At 36.2% G+C, this 23611-nt stretch overlaps 1 long non-coding RNA gene across 1 annotated transcript; it reads left to right on the top strand.

The window, feature by feature from the left end:
• Positions 1–1442: 1442 nt before the first annotated feature.
• Positions 1443–21728, top strand: LOC117341343. Its single transcript, XR_004535614.1, has 3 exons — positions 1443–1599; positions 18896–19044; positions 21196–21728. It is a non-coding gene; the product is annotated as an uncharacterized LOC117341343 (long non-coding RNA).
• Positions 21729–23611: the final 1883 nt, after the last annotated feature.

Here is a 23611-nt window from a genome sequence, read left to right as displayed (position 1 = left end):
AGTATGGAATTTGAATTAAATATAATATTTATTTGTGTTGTAACAATACTCCAGCTGTCTATTACCCACAAGGAAATGTCGGACCAAAGGTTGTTTAAAATTGTTGCATTTAAGAGATAATCTAGATTAATATTTTGAGATTATTCAGATTAAATTTCTCTTTATTATTCGCGGTCATATCTGTGATAATATTTAGGAAATACTTGTACGAATTACGGACTGTATTTCTTTTGGTTGTGCATTAAAGATGCTTCACATCTTCGACAAGGTGAAATCCTGATCAACTGATTGCAAGATATACTACCAAAAGTTACATACATACCACTATTACCACCTTCCTAAAATTTGAGTTTCTTCACATATCGTTTAAATCTAAATTTAAGTGAATTCTCCCATTCATTTACTTTGCCTCTATATTTGGTGCACAATTTTGGTCCGATAAGCAGTCATTTTTAGAACATTGTTATTGTTTTTTAATTTGTTTTTGTTTTTTGGTGTTAATTAGATATAATACTATACTGTGGGTGTCATTTGTTGGTGTTAATTAGATATATTTCTATACTGTGGGCGTCTTTTTCTCCATTTTTGTGACAGTGCAGCAATTTTACAGCTACAATAGAAGCAGTGACGAAGCTAGCTATCATACAATTTCATTGTGTGTGCTCTTTCTTTTTCCTTTTTTGCTAAACTCCCAATTGAAGAATTCTTACCTGTAGCACATGTATTTTCCATATGAAACAGGACAGGTCTACTTTTAAATCCAAGGGTTCTGAGGATATTACCTTGCCTGAAATTGCCATATTTTGTACCTTTGACCCATTCAAAAGGACTGTATCAAACATAACCGATGGATCATATATTTTCTATGTGGAATAAGACAGATCTACTTTTAAAATCAAGGGTTCTTAAGATTTTACCTTGCCTCAATACTAGTCATTATATAGATACATAAGCATACACCTTTGACCTTTCCATCCCATCCGAAAGGATTGTATTAAAATAACCTGTGGCACGTACATTTTGTGTGTGGAGAGGTCTACTTTTAAATTCAAGGGTTCTAAGGATTTTACCTTACCGCAATACTTCAGTTTATGCATTGATACAGTCATACAGCTTTGTTTTCCTATGAATTAAGTAAGCTACATTAATTACCATAGTATAGTATTAAAGGTGATTTTACTTAAGTAAAGGTCAAGGTTATATCTCAATGACAAGAGGTCATGTTACAAATTTCGAAGTCATAATAAACTTTTCAGGAACTAAGCATTGAGAAAAGAAAAGAAAAGAAAACTTACCAGAATTATCACAGGTAGCAAGTCCTAGTACCTAAGAAAACCTGAAACACAAAAAGAATAATTGATCAATATATGTTTTGAAGGATTCGTTTGTTACAGGTCTACCGCCTCTGGGACTCCGCCTACTGAAGCATTGGTAGGTCTCACCAACATAGTCAGTATTCTATCGGCACGAGGAAGACTCTCAGTTTTTGAACTGTCTGTCATATACTGAGGCTATGAGTAGTTTTAAAGACTTGGGTTCTGGTCAGATGTGATGCAATCTGTCACATTATATCAAGGCAAGGGTAGGAATATGAGAAAGGTAGGTGGAGGGAGGGGGAGGGAGCCAGGGGGCTGTAGGGGGTGGCTAAGGGAGGGGGCTATAGAAGCTGATTAATATGTTCTGGATGTCGATAAAAACTGTGATCTGCATGTGTGATTTATATAGACAGGTGGTCTGTATAGACAGGTGGTCTGTATATAATGTGGTCTTTATAGACAGGTGATCTGTATATAATGTGGTCTTTATAGACAGGTGGTCTGTATATAATGTGGTCTGTATAGACAGGTGGTCTGTATATAATGTGGTCTTTAAAGACAGGTTGACTGTATATAATGTGGTCTTTATAGACAGATGGTCTGTATATAATGTGGTCTTTATAGACAGATGGTCTGTATATAATGTGGTCTTTATAGACAGGTGGTCTGTATATAATGTGGTCTTTATAGACAGGTGATCTGTATATAATGTGGTCTTTATAGACAGGTGGTCTGTATATAATGTGGTCTTTATAGACAGGTGATATGTATATAATGTGGTCTTTATAGACAGGTGATCTGTATATAATGTGGTCTTTATAGACAGGTGATCTGTATATAATGTGGTCTTTATAGACAGGTGGTCTGTATATAATGTGGTCTTTATAGACAGGTGGTCTGTATAGAAGGTCATCTTTATAGACAGGTGGTCTGTATATAATGTGGTCTTTATAGACAGGTGGTCTGTATAGAAGGTCATCTTTATAGACAGGTGGTCTGTATATAATGTGGTCTTTATAGACAGGTGGTCTGTATATAATGTGGTCTTCATAGACAGGTGATCTGTATATAATGTGGTCTTTATAGACATGTGATCTGTATATAATGTGGTTTTTATAGACAGGTGGTCTGTATATAATGTGGTCTTTATAGACAGGTGGTCTGTATATAATGTGGTTTTTATTGACAGGTGGTCTGTATATAATGTGGTCTTTATAGACAGGTGATCTGTATATAATTTGGTCTTTATAGACATGTGATCTGTATATAATGTGGTCTTTATAGACAGGTGATCTGTATATAATGTGGTCTTTATAAACAGGTGATCTGTATATAATGTGGTCTTTATAGACAGGTGATCTGTATATAATGTGGTCTTTATAGACAGGTGATCTGTATATAATGTGGTCTTTATAGACAGGTGGTCTGTATTAAATGTGGTCTTTATAGACAGGTGGTCTGTATATAATGTGGTCTTTATAGACAGGTGATCTGTATATAATGTGGTCTTTATAGACAGGTGGTCTGTATATAATGTGGTCTTTATAGACAGGTGAATAAGGACATTTCCTATATGATAATGGCTATTCCTAGCCAGCAACATATAACATCATGTAAATGGCAGATGAAGAGTAAAATACAAATGGAATTAAATGTCAGCAGATGATGTTGAAGAAAGTGAAAGCTACATGAGTTATGATAATGTGATTGTGATCATGATAGTGATTTAGCCCCAGGAGAATTTTTTTTTTTCATAAAACGGAGTTATTATAAAAGACATTTGTAATTTTTCAATCATTTAAAAACCTTTTATTAATGTGAACATCACAGGTGTGAGGCAACTGAATTCAGCAGTGTGACTATATCAATAATTTTTCATGTTTTAGAATGAATCCATTATTAGGCCTTACACACGATTGTATGAGGAATACTGTAAACAAACCTATTTTTTGCGTATTTTGTGTATTTTACGGACAATCAGAATTTGTGAAAATTGATTGTCAGGAAATAGTTTCATTCACAGGTACAGTAGGCCTTTTCTAACTGAAAATTGCAAAATTGAATAATGAAAAAGTTGGTTTACAGTATATCTTATCCTATAGCACGAGTTGTATCATGTCCTTTATTTATCCTGAGGTAGAGTTGGGCTGGTTATATCTCCTATGAAGTATTATTGGGAAAGAAGGAAATAGTGGAGGAAGGAATATAAGGAGAGAGGGTGACTACCAGGAGGAGGAGATAGTGAGAAGGGATGAAAAAAGACAGGAGATGCTGAGGGAGAGGGAATAGTGAGGAGGGAGTGGGGGTAGTAAGGAGGGAGTGGGGATAGTGAGGAGGGAGAGGGGAAAGTGAGGAGGGAGTGGGGATAGTGAGGAGGGAGAGGGGATAGTGAGGAGGGAGAGGGGATAGTGAGGAGGGAGTGGGGATAGTGAGGAGGGAGATGGGAGGAGGAGGGATAGGGATAGTGAGGAGGGAGAGGGGATAGTGAGGAGGGAGAGGGGATAGTGAGGAGGGAGGGGGATGTGAGGAGGGAGAGGGGTAGTGAGGAGAGAGAGGGGATAGTGAGGAGGGAGAGGGGTGTGTGGAGAGGGAGAGGGGGATGGGGTAGTGAGGAGGGAGAGGGGATAGTGAGGGGAGAGGGGATAGTGAGGAGGGGAGAGGGGAGGGAGGAGGGATAGTGAGGGGAGAGGGGATGTGGAGGAGGGAGAGGGGATGTGAGGAGGGAGAGGGGATAGTGGGGAGGGAGTGGGGGAGTGAGGAGGGAGAGGGGATAGTGAGGAGGGGAGGGGATAGTGAGGAGGGGGAGGGGGAGGGGGAGAGGAGTGGGGATAGTGAGGAGGGAGAGGGATAGTGAGGAGGGAGGGGGATAGTGAGGGAGGGAGAGGGGTTAGTGAGGAGGGAGAGGGGTTGTGAGGAGGGAGAGGGGATAGTGGGGAGGGAGGGGATAGTGAGGAGGGAGGGGGATAGTGAGGGGGGAGGGGATAGTGAGGAGGGAGAGGGGATAGTGAGGGGAGAGGGGGGAGGAGAGGGTAGTGAGGTGGGTAGGGTTGAGGGGGGGAAGTGGGGAGGGAGAGGGGATATTGAGGGAGAGGGGATAGTGGGGAGGGAGAGGGGATAGTGAGGAGGGAGAGGGGATAGTGGGAGGGAGGGGGGATAGTGAGGAGGGAGGGGGATAGTGAGGAGGGAGAGGGGGTAGTGAGGAGGGAGAGGGGATAGTGAGGAGGGAGAGGGGATAGTGGGGGGGGAGAGGGGGTGGAGGGGGAGAGGGGATAGTGGGGAGGGGAGGGGATAGGGGAGGGAGAGGGGATAGTGGGGAGGGAGGGGGGTAGTGAGGAGGGAGAGGGGATAGTGAGGAGGAGAGGGGATGTGGAGGGGAGGGGAAGTGCGGTTTTGGGAGGGAGAGGGGGGATAGTGGGAGGGAGGGGGATAGTGAGGAGGGAGGGGGGGGTAGGAGGGAGAGTGGATAGTGAGGGGGAAAGGGGATAGTGAGGAGGGAGGGGATAGTGGGGAGGGGAGGGGATTGTGGGGAGGGAGAGGGGATAGTGAGGAGGGAGAGGGGATAGTGAGGGGGAGAGTGGATAGTGAGGAGGGAGAGGGGATAGTGAGGAGGGAGAGGGGATAGTGAGGAGGGAGAGGGGATAGTGAGGAGGGAGAGGGGATAGTGAGGAGGGAGAGGGGATAGTGAGGAGGGAGAGGGGATAGTGAGGAGGGAGAGGGGATATTGAGGAGGGAGAGGGGAAAGTGTGGGAAAGGGGATACTGGGTAGGGAGAGGGGATAGTGAGGGAGATGGGATAGTGAGGGAGTGAGGTTGATGAGGAGGGGCAGGGGATAGTGAGGTGAGGGAGAGGACAGTGTCTAAAGATTGCTGATCATACAAAGATGAAATATGGGGATGTTGTTTGAGGATTTGAAAAGGGATTAGATATTGGAAAGGAAGGATTGAATCAATTGGAATGAAAAAGGAGGAGTGCCGAATGTAACTTGATGATGGAGACATATTTCAGATATTCAGATGATAAATGGGTGATACTCAATAGGCAAAATAAAGATGTGTGTGTCATAAACAAGACTGATGTTTAACCATGACAACTAATCCACTCTCCCTAGACCACGTCTTCATCAAAACAAATATTAAAAAGTTCGGTAAGCTGCAGGAATCAGATATAATTGATACCCATGTCCAAGATCTCTCCGACCCAAAATAAAGATGCCTGGGATCAAAGGTGAGCGACCCAGGAATCCCTTGCCTGATTGTCTAGACTGCAATGTTGTTACAACCTACTACCGCCAGTTTTATAGACAGCCACAGAATCAGAAAAAAGTCAGATGTCGGGAAGTAAAGATCCTCCAAATGTAATGAATTTTTTCCAATTTTCTCTGTTTTGTGTAATACTGTTTCCCTGTCAATAAACAAGTAAGTGCCAGAATCTAGTACCCCCAGGATTCAATATTGCCAGCCGATAGATTGATTCTCACCAACATATATCTTCAAGAGTAGTTTTCACCACAAGTTTAAGATACATTTCAGCTACAGATCATTTTTATTGGATTTTTTTATTAAAACGTTTGACACATAACATAGATTTTATATACACCAATAGAGGGCAGCACATGGCAGTTCAGACAATATCGGGCATTAAAACATCATTTTTCTGCTTCCTCTAGTCTATCTAGCTGTATAAAGTGGTACCAAAAAGTTAATAATAAGATGACATGTTAATAAATGTGCTAATAGAGTTGAATTGAATTGAATAAAATATATATATACAGAGGACATTACATCTGTAATGAGTGTAAAATATTTCAAAGAGAAATAGAATCTAACACTTGTGCTATATGATATTAGTCACTATATCAGACATGTGTGTAAAATATTTCAAAGAGAAATAGAATCTAACACTTGTGCTATATGATATTAGTCACTATATCAGACAGTGTCATAACAATAAAGCTATTATGAGGTTCACATCAATTATGTCTTCCTCAAGTTTGAAAACTGGTATCAAACTGACAATAGCTTGACAGGAGCCTTCTAAAAGTTGACAGAAAGCTTTTAGAGATTCAGAAGGAAAATTATATAACATTTTTTTTTCGGCAATGGTTAAATCATTTCTATTTCAAGATCAGAAGAAAACTGTAGAGTATTCTACTTTATGTAAGCAAATGACAAATGCTCCACAGTAACCACTTCAGGGAGACTTCCTTTACAAAATAAATTTTGTTTTTATTGAAAACAAATGAACTCACTCCCTGTCCATCAAATGGAAGCAGCACCCTTCATATTCCGGAAACAAAATTGATGAAATATTGAACTTTCTTAAAGGAGCATTTTAAAATGTAATTTGATTGGTTGGATTTGTCTGCAGAAATGGAAGTGTTTATTTTCATTCTAAACAAAGCTGACAACTTCTCCTCTACATCTAGGGAAAGATAATTCTCTACACATGTAATCACAATTATACACATCAATCATACGTTAATTGAATTTCTTTTGATGCCTTTAAGAATTCTCAAGCCATAAAAACAACCCTGATATATTCTTAGAAATATAAAAGACTAATTTTTCAATTCCATCCAATCAACTATGACATTTTATTTGCTGCAAACCATCTCTACCAATCAAAATATGACATTTCATTCACTGGGATCCCTTCTACTTTGTCTTCCCATCCATTATGACAATTGTGTGCACTAGAGCTATTGGGAAACATCTCTGGAAAGGGAAGCGGGAGAAAAGCTAGATGAATCGTTGACAGATATTCTTATTAATTTTCTGATAAAATATCTTCTCTTCACAGTGTCCAATCTGTATCCGACTGTAGACATAAACAAATTTGCAGCTGTCGACAGGGAGTTTCTCTAATAACCATGGTTACCATGATGGATGTAGAATCAATGAGGAAATACCCTACAGGTTAGGACCGAGGATCTAGGGATATTTCCTCACCCCCATTAGCACCGCACCTTTGATGAAAAGTGTCGATGTTTACAGTAGACAACCACCGGATGTAATCCTTTAATTACAAAATCACCGCTACCCTATATATGTGGTGCCGAGCTCTCCCGATCGCGCCCCCTTGGGGTACGACAGCTGACGTGTGTTTACATGTATGACGTCACCACATCAATTGGATGATGTCATAACAAACAGTGATAGAAAACACCCTGAAATTTTACCTACAGCATCACACTTTTCTCTGTCTGATCTGCACGTGTTGCAAGATTCCACAATTAACACTGAAGTTTATTTAATGCATACCCCTCGGGCACTAGGGTATCACCATTAAAACATTTAAACATTTCCAAACTAAGGAAACTGACACAATCCTCCTTATTTGTATCTATGACATGTATGATATGAAACTACACAAGAATGGATGAGACACAGACAATATACACTGGATTTGATGACATACCTAAAGGTACACAAGAATTGATGAAACACCTGAAAGGTACACAAGAATTGATGACACACCTGAAAGGTAAACAAGAATTGATGACACACCTGAAAGGTTCATAAGAATTGATGACAAACCAGAAGGTTCACAAGAATCGATGATACACCTGAAAGGTACACAAGAATTGATGACACATCTGAAAGGTTCGCAAGAATTGATGACACATCTGAAAGATACACAAAAAAGGTTATTTACGGCACAAGGAGAAGATACACTAGAATTGATGACATCCCTAAAAGGTTCACAAAAATTCATGACATATTTAAATGGTACACCAGAACCAATGACACATTTGAAAGATACACACGAATTGATGACCCTTGAGAAAGATACACAAATTGATGACACATCAAAACGGTACAAATGAATTGATGACACATACATTTTAAATATCCCCAAGAAATAATGATACACTTGAAATTTGATGAAATCTGATTTCTTTGTCTCATAGTACAATACCCATCATTTGCCTTAAGTGCCCATCTGAGGCTAATTCTTGCTAGAATAATAATTAGAAAAAACATGATATTAAGCAAAAAGTGATATAAAGCATCATCATGATACTGCCAGATGGGACAGAGTCTACAGGCGTAGACACTTTTGTATATCATCTTATGAAGCATTAACAGACAACTTAGGGTCGGCTCTCAGTGATAATACGTACAAGCCATGCGGGAGTAGGAAAAGAATCTACCTGACATATGACCTAGTTTCTGTGATGTCTAATGCCTAGAGACATTAGAGAACCCAGGAATACCAAGGTCCTCCGTATTACACAGCATGTTCATCGTAGAAGGCAACTTATAAAGGACACCCCTGCAAAATCAAGGATTTTCTTCCATGCTTTTAATTACTAAAGGGAAAACGGACAGACCAAAATATATCTGCTATCCAATTGTAACTCTTAAAATTTGTATCTCTTTATTTCTTTCCTCTTCTGTCTTTCTTTTTATCTTTTGATTTTCCCTTTGGTGTGTCCTTAACACCCTTCCTGTGATGTCATCCTGGCTGTTGTGAAGATGTTAAACTCAATGCTAACAAACACTGGTGATACTCTATTGGTCAATCTGATTAACCCCTGGTCAGGCTTCAGTGACCAGAATGTCCGGGTTCTGCTACCACGATATTAGCCCTATATCTTGACCTTCAACTCTGACCTTTGACCAGGAAGTGATGATTCAGTGATGTTGGAATACAAACAGTGCTACAAACTGTGGAGCCATTGTAGATGTTTAACTTGCCAATATAAAAACGTGTATCCTGCTCTCACAATGACTGTCGGCCTCCGTTAATCCCAACATCATAGATTACGGGATTATATACAAATCCAGGCAAAGTTTCTGTCAGTACGATCCATCTACTACAAACACTTTCCATCAGTAGGGCAAATCTACTACCGAGAACTGTGTAACTTGTACACATTATGACGTGTTCTGGGAGATAGACTTGTATATCTAGGAGCGACTTAGTCTGAGATGATCCCCTCACCCGTCAAATGAACTAGGAAGAGGTCAAATTTTTACATAGAGGTCATGATTATTTTGCAAACCTCAAAGCATTGTCAGTCATAGACTGCTATCTTTAGCATCTAGGATCAAGATAAGACTGACAAGTTGGCGGATGTTTGGAAATCATCCACGTTTTTTGAGGAAAAACAATACTGAGTTAACTTGTAGCACTATGCTGTATATACATATATAAAACTCCACATCTTCAAGGTATGACCTTTGAAGATTACCAAGGTCATTTTCTGTCCTCAATATATCTTAACTGGCAATAACCTTAGGTACAGCTAGGGCATCCTTGAAGAAAACAGTAAATATAGCAAAGAGGTTAATAAAAGTCATTGTCCATCACAGCAAGTTAATCATTGTATCCATTTATTTTTCACAATGTATCATACCGTATTCAACGTGATAACACTAATGTCAATCAAACTAAAAATGGAATCCCAACTAGGAATCTCAATATAAAATATGGAGTTTTTAGATATATTCAAACAGGTGGTCAAAAAGCAAAATGCTTATTAGAATACTGACTACAGCTACAGCTATTACTACAGCTATTACTACTGTTATTACTACAGCTATTACTACAGTTATTACTACAGCTATTACTACAGTTATTACTACAGCTATTACTACTTCTATTACTACTGTTATTACTACTGTTATTACTACTGTTATTACTACAGTTATTACTACTGCTATTACTACAGTTATTACTACAGCTATTACTACAGTTATTACTACAGCTATTACTACTGCTATTACTACTGCTATTACTACAGTTATTACTACAGCTATTACTACTGCTATTACTACTGCTATTACTACAGCTATTACTACAGCTATTGCTACAGCTATTACTACAGCTATTACTACAGCTATTACTACTGCTATTACTACTGCTATTACTGCTATTACTACAGCTATTACTACAGCTATTGCTACAGCTATTACAGCTATTACTACAGCTATTACTACAGCTATTACTACATCTATTACTACAGCTATTACTACTGCTATTACTACAGCCATTACTACTGCTATTACTACTGCTATTACTACTGCTATTACTACAGCTATTATGACTGCTATTACTACAGTTATTACTACTGCTACAGCTATTGCTACAGCTACAGCTAATGTTACTTGCTAATAATCACACCTGTCCCGATAAGTGCACATCACATGGAAAACACATAAGTTCTTTATCACACCGATCTGCTTATATAATCTTCAGTACAAACTTCTATAAAAATAATAATAGATATACTCTTTTACCTCCAATACTCAAAATATCACAGTTTTTTCATGTCTCATGTCTAAGAAACTATAAGTTCCTTGGGGTGGGGAAAGAACCCTGGGCCTATTTTCATTTTTCATGTATCGACTGACTTCAAGATAATGAGGTTCAACTGCATGTTTTCTTCTATTTCAACAAGGTTTTTCCCTGCTGGGAGGTTTTTCTCTGGGAAAAGGTTGACAAATAAATTTGATGCTGTTGTGACTGTCAATTTCATGTATCAGTCCGGGACTATCTGTATTACAACATTTTCTATGAACTTCAAACTAAAATGAATGGTCACCGATATGATGGTCATTGCCTCCTCAACACCTCTCTCCACACTTTGGGTGGTCGGGTGACAGTGGTAACACACTTCCCATTTACCTAAGTGGTCGGGGTTCGAATCTTCGAACTGATGTGAAAAGGTATGGGGTCACCTGCCCGACCAATTGGGTTTTCCCCGGGTACTCCAGTTTCCTCCCACAGTCAGACCCCTCGCCGTTTCCATCCAGGCCAACAAGTATGATTAATATAAGTTGGTATAACTTTTTTTTTCAATTGTTGTAAAATAAATCAAGTTTACATAACACCTCTATGTGACATACCAGTACTAAAAATATCTTTGTATCCCTGGTAACCTTATTTATCAGACATCAAACATCACAGAAAAAGAGAGTAAAATGTAGTCAATAACTCAGAGATTCAAACTCTGACCCAACATATTCTAGACATTCTGCCCACAGATGAAAAAAAAAGGAAAATACCCTCATACAGGGTTTCGAACCTGGACCCACTTTATTTTAAACAATTCTGCCAAAAGAATAAGAAAAGAAATTGTTGCAACAGATAGTGCTTCTAACCTTGACCCACAATATTCTCAACATTCTGCCCACAGCAAAAAAAAAGAAAAAAATTCCTTCAGACAGAGTTTTCAAACCTTGACCCACAATATTCTCAACATTCTGCCCACAGAAAAAAAGAAAAATTCCTTCAGACAGAGTTTTCGAACCTTGACCCACAATATTCTCAACATTCTGCCCACAGCAAAAAAACAAAGAAAAAAATTCCTTCAGACAGAGTTTTCAAACCTTGAACAACAATATTCTCAACATTCTGCCCACAGAAAAAAGAAAAATTCCTTCAGACAAAGTTTTCAAACCTTGACCCACAATATTCTCAACATTCTGCCCACAGAAAAAAAGAAAAATTCCTTCAGACAAAGTTTTCAAACCTTGACCCACAATATTCTCAACATTCTGCCCACAGAAAAAAAGAAAAATTCCTTCAGACAGAGTTTTCAAACCTTGACCCACAATATTCTCAATATTCTGCCCACAGAAAAAAGGAAAATTCCATCAGACAGAGTTTTCAAACCTTGACCCACAATATTCTCAACATTCTGCCCACAGAAAAAAGAAAAATTCCATCAGACAGAGTTTTCGAACCTTGATCCACTATACCAATTCAAAAACAATTCTGCCAGAAGATTTTTTTTTCAAATGCTGCAACAGACAGGGATTCAAACTTTGACCCACCATATTCTTTACATTCTGCCAACAGAAATTCAGATAGGGAATCGAATGATAACCCGCTTCATTTTAAACATTCAGTCAAGTTATTATAAGATCTTTGACACATGCTGAAACAAAATGGAATGACATCAATAGTGCGAGACTTCTGTTTCCATGACTGTCAGAGCTATAGCTTCACACAATCAATATAGTTATTTAATTTGTTTCAATTGAAATGCTGTAAATGAGCAAACCATTAATTTCTAATTTCTTTTTAATTAGAATTTCAATTAAGATGTCAGTGAACTTACTTTTTAAATATTTTTATTTCCAGTTTCAATAGAATATGAATATGCAAGCGCGGATTGTTTTTATTGTTTTATTAGATTATTTTTTTATTTTCATGACTAAAATACATAGATGAATATCTGCAAAGGTAGATTTTTACATTAACATATCTAGGTAATCACTGTATATATATCGAATACAGGTGCAAAGGAGATTTAATTTCTCGATTTTTTGTGCATTTTCATTATCAAATTTATGTGTGTGGCCCTTTAAAACATATTTAACTAATTAACGATAGTGTGCATGGCACTTAACTTTGTGTTTGTACACAGAAAGCTAATAAAATTGTAATATTTTCCTGAACACTAACTTTTTTAAAAATCCATTACGAGTTTCTGTAACATATGAGCTCATCCCGAGACCTAGGGGCCAAAGTGTCATTTTTATACAGGATACAATAGATTAAGTAAATATTTGCTATAAAATATTTCCTTACAAACACATTTTATCAATTAGTTCTGGTACACAATTTCATCTAAAATGCTTGTTCCTGGTTAGTTTTATTTGGCAGATGTTAACTTTTGTGTCGCCTGCATTCAAATCAAATCTTACTCCATATGTACAAAAACAAATTTCAACTTTCACTTAAATATTGTAAAAAATAAAAATAATTGAATTTTTTATGAATTTTTTTTTTCAGATTTTTATAAATATGATATTAAGATGAGGGTACTTGATCGACCAGAATACCCAGATGGTACAATATGGCCAGGGTGTGTTGGCCTAAACTCTATTTTTATGTAAGTGAGTGAGTACAACAGAATTTACGCAAACCAGGTGTAGAACTAACACAAGTTGGAGAAGACGTCAGTTTCCGCAGTCGGAGATGAAACTGGCGCCGATGTATTTTGTTTCTGTTCCATATTCCGCCAATTCTATCTCCAGAACAGCAGAACGTTGTGTTTCTTTTCTGAGAAATGCTGGTTTTTATCAGTTTTTCGTATCTACATGTATTGTAAAATGTACGTGGTCTAAAATATGACTATATTGTTTTCATGAATTTTGTTATACATTTGTATGTTTTGAGAAATGAAATTTTCTTGGTGATGTTGTCATGTGAAAGAATTGAAGAATAGGCAAATATGTTAATTATGGTAAAATAAAATGTAAAAGAATGTCAAAGCAGATATGTGACTACAAAACACACAATTTGCTTTTATCATAATTGGGACTTGATAACATAAAAATTAAAAAAAACATAGAATTCCAGAAAATTAAGGAAGTCCCAATATTTTGATTTGGTCGACCCACCATAATTTAAGTTTTACCATCCAAGATATTCATATGAAAATTATATGTCCAGTTTTCAGGAAAGTTGAATAATGGATTAAAAAAATACCTTATGTTGTTTTGTTTTTATCGTCATGCCAGCGTAATTATGGGAATATTGACAATAATCTTCTGCCAACTCATTAATATTGAACCAATAACTAGATTTTAAACATACAAAAATTCCATTTCTTGTGAAATATTCAAAGTAAAACAAAATTTCGTCAGCTTTTTATTACAATTTACATAGCTATACCAATTAAAAAGACGTTTGTGTGAAGAAATATCATAGATCCTATTGTGTTTAACAAGTAAACAAAAACTGCATATTTCATAACATTATCAATTCTCAAAATTCACCAAAATATGACAATTTTACCTCCCAAAATACTACAAATAAAACGGAAAGCATTATTGCAGTAAAGAAAATATCACATAGTTAAGGATTTTTCTGTAATGCTTTTCTAGGGGAAATTTCAAGTTATAGGAGTTTCTACGTTAAGAAATATTGATGAAACTAGTCAAGGTTTGGTTGGAATGACAGATCTTTTACTTCGTTATCAACAGCTAAGGTCATATGAGGAGGCTTCCCTATAGACAAACCCATCTCCCTAAAAAGAATGAATTAATCACAGAGCTTATCCTATAAGTCATGCTGAGAAACATATCACCTCCATAAGGTATGGTTTGTTTAGAGTTTCACATCCTGGACATCAGTTAAATTGATACATCTCCGACAAAGAGTAATTATGATCTTGAAAAACATGAATAGTCTGTGTATATTTTCATACCACACCAACAGTAGTACCTACTTTACACTATTACCGCCTCCATTAAGCTTCAAATTCTCTTTTATTTTCTATCTTGATTGAATAGATATTTACTATAATCACTAAAGATTTTGTGAATATTTTATTTCACTAACTTTCCTCTTCAGACATATTCAGGAATACATGATTTCGCGGATGCTGATCTAGAAATGACTTTAAATTCGCTAATGTTGAGCTATTTGAGTCATGCACTCTGCAAGACTACTATGTCAGTTACCGATAGCTTAATCACCATCCAAAGGTTTTATCATCGTACAAATAATCATAAAGGATTTGAATTCGTGATTGACTTTCATCAAATATTGACGTGAAAATAAATCCCACAAAATATAAGTCATCGACAGTATAACCAGATACTGAAGAAATTTTACTGTGTTCCACCTCTATAATGTATGTTGCTTGCGATAATTTTTACTACGTTGTTATTTTTTTCATTTGTTTGAGTTAATCAGATATATTTCTATACTTTTGTTGTAAAGTTTTATGCATGCTGTCGGCAGCATGGCATCTTTACGAGGAAGGACTTCTCTACGACACACACACACTATCTCCCTAAAGTAAAGTATCACACTGCTCAGTGTACGACCGCGACTTCCTACGGGGCGACAAAGATCAGACATACCAGAATTATCAATATTTATTTCCTGCATATCTGCTACCTTGGACAGTAGATTCTCTTTACCAAGGTCGAAACAAGCCAGATTTTCATTGATTGATGATTTCCTTTGTTAAATCTGATTATGTAACACACTACTTTGAAATTTATTTTGTTTAATTATTCAATCGATAAAAGAGTATAATTCTTTCTGTAACTGATCAAGATAAAATGTGGATTGTTTTTATTTTAGGGATAAACTTTCTCTTTATCTCAGGAAGTCGGCCATTACACAGAAATCAGTTAATATTCTAATGCATGTCAAATGAATGTTACAAAATGTACAGCCAATGTTAACAGAATTTGTGGTATCTGGATATGTGAAATTCTCTTAGGTCCTCCCCTGTTGTGTTTAATGAGGTAGCCACCAGCTACTACAAGATGACTCAAAACTGACTCTAGCTATCGAGACAATCAAACTAATAAACAAGCAACTACAGTGTACTAAGTCTTGCTGTGTAAATATGAACTTGTGTAAGCAAGGTCTTATTTGAGTATGACTCTCCTCAAGGTCACATTAGAGAACAAATCTTATCAAGATCACAATACAGGATAGCTCATCCATCGTCAAGGTCACAATACAGAATAACTCACACATCTTCAAGGTCACAATACAGGATAACTCACACATCATCAAGGTCACAATACAAGACAAAATGCTTCAAGGTCACAATACAGGATAACTCATACATCATCAAGGTCACAATACAAGACAAAATGCTTCAAGGTCACAATACAGGATAACTCATACATCCTCAAGGTCACAATATAGGATAACTCACACATCATCAAGGTCACAATACAAGACAAAATGCTTCAAGGTCACAATACAGGATAACTCATACATCCTCAAGGTCACAATACAAGACAAAATGATTCAAGGTTACAATACAGGATAGCTTATCCATCCTCAAGGTCACAATACAGGATAACTCACACATCATCAAGGTCACAATACAAGACAAAATGCTTCAAGGTCACAGTACTGGATAACTCACCCATCATCAAGGTCACAATACAGGATAGCTTGCACATCTTCAAGGTCACAATACACAACAATATGCCTCATGGTCACAATACAGGATAACTCATCTCAAGGTCACAATACAAGACAATATGCCTCAAGGTCACAATAGAGGAAATCTCATCTCAAGGTCACAATAGAGGTTAACACACTTCAAGGTCATGAAAGAAGATAATAAAGAACAGCACACTGCATGGCCACAACACAATATATGACTCAATTCAAAATCACAAAGATGACACACAGACAATTTTTGTTACAAATGTAATTGGATAAGATATTATTTTGAGGTAACTTAGCACTACAAACTGTAGACTATCAGCACCATTACATAAAGATACTGTTTTATATGACCAACCATCACAGACTCAACACTCTCACCAACAAAACAGTGATATTCATTTGGTATGTGTGGCATGGCTTCCATGGAATCTACAGGGGTCATCTACAAAGGTTAGAATGAAGACAATAAAATATAGGGGTCATCTCCAAGGTTATATTGTAGACATTTGGAAACATACATGATGTCTAGCTGTGTGGTATGTAGACACAGTATTCTACGTTTTTCCATTATTTGTTTTAGAAAAAAAAACCTGGACAAAAATACTTCTCTTTGATCATCATAGCAATGAAAATGCCAGGGGAGATAACTCCTGTCATGCTTTATTTAATAGAAAGTAAATGTATCTCTCATGGAGATGCACAGAAACGTATTCGCGAAAATATGTATAAGGGACATTCCAGAATTGGCTGTACATGATGCACAACAGCAATTCTCCTCCATGTAATTGTATTCTATCAGTACTAGTTTCATGCATTTCTACAGAAACATAATCATTCGATTTAACATTATAATGGTATAGCTATGATAAGGTGCTTTACTATACTGAGATAAACAGGTTCTCATACCTACAGTCCTATGTCAACTGACTAAATACCTCCACATGTGTACATACCTCTCTGTGTGTCTGATGTAGGCACATTAGTATCTACTGATGAGACTAGTCTAATATAGGGGGCATTTTTCAGAGTGGAAATTTGAACATTTCCAATGCTTTCCTTTTCTTCCTCTTTGGGTCTGAACTTTGGCCCTATTTCAAATTGTGTGGTTGTTTATTTTTTTCCACCCCGAAAGGAATCAAAAATTCCAAAAATTCCCTGAATTGTTATGTGAGGACATGAAATCCAGCACAATTTTGTTATCTAATTTTCTGCCCAATGTTACACTTTTGATTTTAAATTCCACCAGGTGGCAATTACCAAAATTGGTGAGAAAAAAGACAGAATGGGCTCTGTAGAACAGGTGCAATTTGTATATTTCAGTACAAACTCTGTAGAGCTTCTGCAGTTTGGATATTTCAGAACAAATTCTGTAGTACAACTGTAGTTCAGATAACTGCAATTGGGACATTTCAGCAAGGTCTCCATAGAACAACTGCAATTTGAACATTTCAACACAGACTCTATAGAGCTTCTGCAATTTGGATACAATGTAGTCAGAACACATTCTAGAGAACAAGTGCAATTTTGATATTTCAGAATAGACTTTGTAGAGAGCTACTGAAATTTTGATACCAAGTATTTCAACAGAGACTCTTTAGAGTAACTGCAATCTGGATATTTCCGAACACACTGTAGACCTACTGCAATGTGGATATTTCAGCACTGTCTCTCAAAGAACAACTGCTATTTGGATATTTCAGTACAGACTCTGTATAGAAACTGCAATACATACTTTTCGCGGTTTATGAAAAGAGTACACCCCAGTTTTTTGTGTTATTGCTCAATAACGTAAAAAAAATATTATAGTTAACTCTTATAATTTAATTAACAACGATAAGAAACATTTTCATTAAGTTTAACATGTTTATTTTGCTCCAGATATTTAAAAACACATGGATAAATACAAAATCCCGTGAACAACGATTACTCCGCTGACGTCACAGTCAACTTCTGGTATAACTGAAAGTAGTTCCTTTTATTTTTTTTATGTTATGAGATGATAACATAATTTTTTGAGCCAATTAAAATGCTTGTTATAAGCAAAATTAAATTATAATTCAATAAACTATCAACTTTAAATGGCCTCCAGGATGGACACTGACTCTGGTCAATTGTGTGGATGACTGGAATGTTCCTTATCCACAAAGTTCACTAGATAAATATTTTATAGTCTCATCAACAGTGGTTCTTCCCAAATCATTTTCACTCATTTGAGCAGCTGGGTAGACTTAAAAACTCATGTGAAACTTCATCCGTATTGACACAAGTGTAAAAAGTTTTGTAACCCTCAAGCAAAGCTTATTTTCTCAGGAAATTATCAACAAATTTCTTTGGAAATCTGGGATACGGCTTGAATGAAATCTGCAAAAAAAAATCCTATTAATCCAATAACTGAATATAACTGTAGACAAAGGATCAAAGTTCCTGACAACAGTGAGAATTGCTCGACAACAGGCATGGTTGTTTCATTCGTTAATACATCACACACACCCCGGTCTGACAAATATATTGTTGACCCAGCAAAACTGTTACTTTTTTAAGAGCCACTTGTAATATTAAAGACAAATATCTTGGATCAGAGTTGCAAAAAAGCTTTGAATATTGCTTTGAACTTCCCATTCATGACAAACATATTGATTGACATTCCCAGCAAGTTATAACTTTCGTTACATTTTCTCCTGTCTCTGTAGAAATGGATGTTTCCCCTTTGGTATGGACCAGTCCATCTGCTCCCATAGGTGAGTTATTGAAAGAGCCTAAGAGCCACTTGTGATATTAAAGGCAGCCATCTTGGATCTTTGTCACCTAGAAGCTTTGAATGCAGCTTTGATATTCCATGGTAAGAATTTCGACACATGGCATTAATGTGAAGTGGATTAAGCAAAGGATGTTGTTCTCATTTCCAGATTACAGACATTCCAGCTAAATATACCAATTATACCATCTACCTGAAGCCTGCTCCACATAGCTCGCCCAATCCTTTAATGCAGAAGGTCTCTACCCACAGTATCAGGGCATCAAGCATTGAAACAATCCTTAGCAGCTAGTATATCATGTGTTGGTAGGAATTTATCAGGCTATTCCAAGGTTTTATGTAACATGCTGGCATTCAAAGATCAAACACTGGTTGATGTTGCAGTCAATAATATGTCAGAAATGTATTTATATAAGTAATTTCTATAGTATAAAGATAATAGATATTTTACAGTTTAGCAATAATATCCTAATGTTTATTATCTGTCAAAGATATGACAACAGCCCTGATGAATTACCTACAGCTAAGTACAGAATATATACGATTTGTTACCTCACTCAAATCCCTTAGGACTAATATTGACATCTATATAAATTCAACTCGGATGAAGTGAATAGAGCCATTATATTACAAGTGGTTGAAATCCACGCCAATTTTCTTGGGATCGGAAATGGGAGGTTCATTTGCTTAATCAGGAATTGGTGTTGTGGTGTGAGGTAGGAACTTGTGAGGCTTAAAATAAAGTGCTACCTCTGAGTAGCCCTTGGTAAAATTACTGATATTAAAAAACAGTAAGATAAGTCAATGGATAAGATATCTCTTTATGAAATTGTCTCAGTTCCTCACAAATTGATCTTTGAAAAATAAATAAATATATAAATACATAAATAAATAAAAAAAAAAATCAATCAATCAATTAAAAAATAGACAAATAAATAGATAAATAAATAAATATAATAGGTAAATAAAAAATAGATCAACAAATAAATAAATATATTAATTAATATATATAATAGATAAATGAATAAATACTTAAATAAATAAATATAATAGGTAAATAAAAAATAGATCAACAAATAAATAAATATATTAATTAATATATATAATAGATAAATAAATAACTAATTAAATAAATAAATATAATAGGTAAATAAAAAATAGATAAATGAATAGATAACTAAATAAATATGATAGGTGAATAAATAGATAGATCAACAAATAGATATCAATAAATCATTTACCAATGTTGGTACATGTTGGTACATGTATCTTCATTTTAACTGAGGCATAAATTTACCTTTTTATCTCCATCCTATCTCGCTATCTCTTAATTTTTCAAGACATTTTAATCAATTTTCCATGTATACATTGGATACACTTTGTATACGATAACGGCATGACATAACATATGTATGCTTGACCACTAATTATAAACCCAGCCCAAATATACTCCTCAATGAATCCTCCTCCACAGAAATATATCCTCACTTTTAAAATCAGACTTCCAACCATTTCAGAAAACCCTGAAATCCTTTTTCCATCTTTATCATTTCTGTGATATTGCTTTAAAATATTAGATTTCAGTCTGATGAAAGTGTATAGTGTTGATGGCCCAACAGTTCCCTTGGAAAGTTGATCTAGACAGTCTCGATCTTATGAGATGAGTCTCTACGGAGTTTATTACATATGTATATTTGATGGATAATCACATGATTTTCAAAGATTTCATAGCGTCTGACATTGCCAATTTTTGGAAGGTGTAAAAACCATGAAATTCTTAAAAAAAAAACGCAAACTATTCAAACAAAAAATGTTCATAACATCTAAAAGAGAGACATTTATCGATCAAGTATACTATAAAAAGAGCGCGATCGATTGTATAATACAATAAATCGTCTTGCAAAATTGCAAAACTGTCTCGACTTTCTGAGGGAGTTCCCAACCTGTTCTATAGGGACAATCTTCTCAATGCATTAGTTCTGATAGAAAATAAATAAATAAAACATTTTTCTCAAATTTGTTTGAAACTTCTGAGAAGATATGTGGTCAAGATACCGCAGCTGAGAGAAGCCATCTTATCCTATCTCAATACCTAATACTGCTGATTCAGAGGTTTATACAGAATATTTGTTTATATCATAAAGTGGTCAAAAATTTCCTCACTAAAACGAATCCTAACATTACACGAAATCTTTTATCTTGTGTTTATCCAGATGTTGTGTTTATTTTTTCAAGATGGCCACTGGTTTAAAGGCAGCAAGATGACAATCTCTATAATAACACAGATGGAGACTTGAGCACTTGACCTTGAGCTGACCTTGGGAAAGCATCTCCAGTGTCCAGTCACCTTGGAGTCTGAATGAGCAAATGTCAACAATTCCCGCTGGGAACAGGAAGTGGGATAGGTTGTCATAGTAATTTGACCACAGACAGAGGAGAGTGAGGACTATTCAGGAATTGATATGTCCAGACATAAAGTGTTACGGACCAGTCCTACTGACCACATAGTGGCTGGACATTTGACCCTTCTGTATATAAAAAGATATTGATAGATCACAAGAAGTCTTGCATAGAGACATAAATGGAGGGCTAATGTCTCAAGCTTATTGGTAACAAGCTCAAAAGTGATCTGGATTGTACAGAAGGCATTTCTTTAATTCTAAATTGAAATTAATATTATTTTACAAGTATCTGTATTATCAAAATCTCTATTAAGAAACAAAATGATTGTTTTACAATAAAAGTGATACAGTGTAATCAGACTTTAATACCGACAATTAAATTTAATGACATCTTGTTTCATCCTACCATATCCATTGGAACAGGGGCCATGTTCCACTTTGAGGGGCCGCGGTGGCCGAATGGTTACTTTATCACTAGCCCTCCACCTCTGGGTTGCGAAACCTGCGTGGGGCAGTTGCCAGGTACTGACCGTAGGCTGGTGGTTTTTCTCCGGGTATTCCGCTTTCCTCCACCTCCAAAACCTGGCACGTCCTTAAATGACCCTGGCTGTTAATAGGACATTAAACAAAAACAAACCAAACCAAAGTTCCACTGTCATTGCCAATACTGACTTAACCAAAACACTGTCATATCTAACACAATGACGACTCAGTCAGTACACCAGTACTTGGAAGACAGTAGCCCCGATATTTACAGTGGACAGGGGAACCCCCACCTGGGGAATTCCCGCCTTTTTACACCTGGAATCCTACACCTATTTCTTCTATTTATACCAGCAGTGTATATTTTTGATTTTTAAGATCTCAAGACCCTAATTTATTCTTGTATATAGAAAGTACCCATTTCATGTGTTATTTACTCAGAAAATAGCTACAAACCTAAGAAACACATTTTCATTAGGGACTTGGTTCAGGTGAAACACCAGTTGTCATACCTAACACAATGACCACTCAGTCCCACAGGGTGTCAGTAAGGTCAGGTTCTCTGTATTTGTTTTGGGGGTCTCAGTTGCCATTATCATTAATGTACTGACAACAGAATGCTATGCTGATGATTGCAGTCAAGTGTAAACTTGGACCACTCTCTCTTAGAACCTAGATTCCAGAGGAACTTGTGGCAGGGGATTGGGTAAGCTATAATAATTGTCTCTACAAAGGACATGTTGGTTTTCCCTACTGGTTTTCCTCCAAAATCCAACAGATCATTTGATCCCTTAGTGGCATCGAAATGAAATCTCTTCAGAGGTTAGGTTATATTTTGAACTTTTAGATTTTGTTAATAAACGTTTTTAATCAAATTATGATAAAAAAATTCTAAATACATAGACTTTATTTATATTATTGAATTGAGAAAGTGGTCAATTGTCTTACATGCATATTGGTGTTACATCCCAAACTCTGATCTTTACATGGAAGGTCAGATGGCTCAGTGGTAACACACTTGCCTTTCACCTAGTCCGCCAGAATTGATTCCCCAACTGGACGCAAAGATGTATGTGATCACCTTTCCAACCATTTGAGTTTTCTCTGGGTTCACCGATTTCTTCACATAGTAACACCATTCATGCATTTCCATCAAAGCCAACAAGAGTGGTAAAACTTTTAAGATAAATATAATTTTATCTTTACAATAAAAACAAAATTATACAAAGTAAGTTATATACATTTATATGAATTTTCATCTATATTTCTGAATATTTGAGCTTTCATTGTAGATTTTTAATTACTTCAATTCATAATAAGCCTTCATGCTAAAAATCACCATAATTTTCTTCCAGATATTGATGAAGAGCTCAGAAAGATTTTTCAGTGGTTATCTCCCTTTCTGGAATCTCCTACTTTCACGTACATATATTCTGCTGTGAGACACATCAGTGTCTTAATTACTTCAAATTGATGGATGTAACAATTTCCAATATCCTCTAGCATTCTCTGTATTTTCCGAAAACCTGGCAGTGTCTGAAGTATGCATGTTCATTACACAACCATATTAGTGTTCAAAGACCAAAATCCAACTCAAGATTTATTCCACTTTTTTTTTCAAATTGAAATTTCTTTTCATCAAATCATCATTAATCTTTATCTTTTGCCATTCTGCGCTTTAAATAAAAAGAAATCGCTGCGGTGAAATAAAAATGCATTCCTCTGCTTTACATAAGTCTCCCTCTCAAACACTGTTCTAAAATATA

The sequence above is a fragment of the Pecten maximus genome, chromosome 13, assembly GCF_902652985.1.
Source record: "Pecten maximus chromosome 13, xPecMax1.1, whole genome shotgun sequence".
NCBI classification, from domain to species: Eukaryota; Metazoa; Mollusca; class Bivalvia; order Pectinida; family Pectinidae; genus Pecten; species Pecten maximus.
Note: the sequence above shows the minus strand (reverse complement) of the source record. Positions and strands in the feature narration are given on the sequence as shown.